Here is a 588-nt window from a genome sequence, read left to right as displayed (position 1 = left end):
ACATCACAATACACAAGAAATTAATATCCTAATCATTTTTGAGGATGAGTATTTTGTCTTATGGGCTAAATCTCAAATCATGATTTAATAATTAGATTTCTCTCTTCTTATATAACATTATAATTATTTATCGGGATAATTTCAGAGATCTTACTTTAGGTTTCTCTCTATAATACTCAGCTCTCCTATGGTTTACGATATTACGTCTACCTCCCTTATTTTGATAATCATTCTTTAAATTATTTAAAATAAATATAAATCAATTATGACCTAACAGATTTGCCTTTCTTTATATTAATTTCATCATATTAATACAAATTATTAAAAACACGACTTATTAATAAATACTTTAAAAATAAATCGATACAGATAATTAGTTCATATATATACATACACACACAGTGTTCTTTTGTTAGCAAATAAAGATACACATTTCTTTATTATTGATTCATTTTAAAAGTATTTATTAAATAAATCATTTTTAAATAATGAATTAGGTCCAAAATATGTAATAATTTTATCCCAAAGTTTGCATAGTATAATATTCTCTAAAATAATTTAAATTAATTAATAGCTATAATCAAATAG

The sequence above is a fragment of the Solanum stenotomum genome, chromosome 8 (genome assembly GCF_019186545.1).
Source record: "Solanum stenotomum isolate F172 chromosome 8, ASM1918654v1, whole genome shotgun sequence".
Taxonomy (NCBI): domain Eukaryota; kingdom Viridiplantae; phylum Streptophyta; class Magnoliopsida; order Solanales; family Solanaceae; genus Solanum; species Solanum stenotomum.
The sequence above is the reverse complement of the archived record's forward strand: the minus strand, read 5'-3'. Positions refer to the sequence as shown.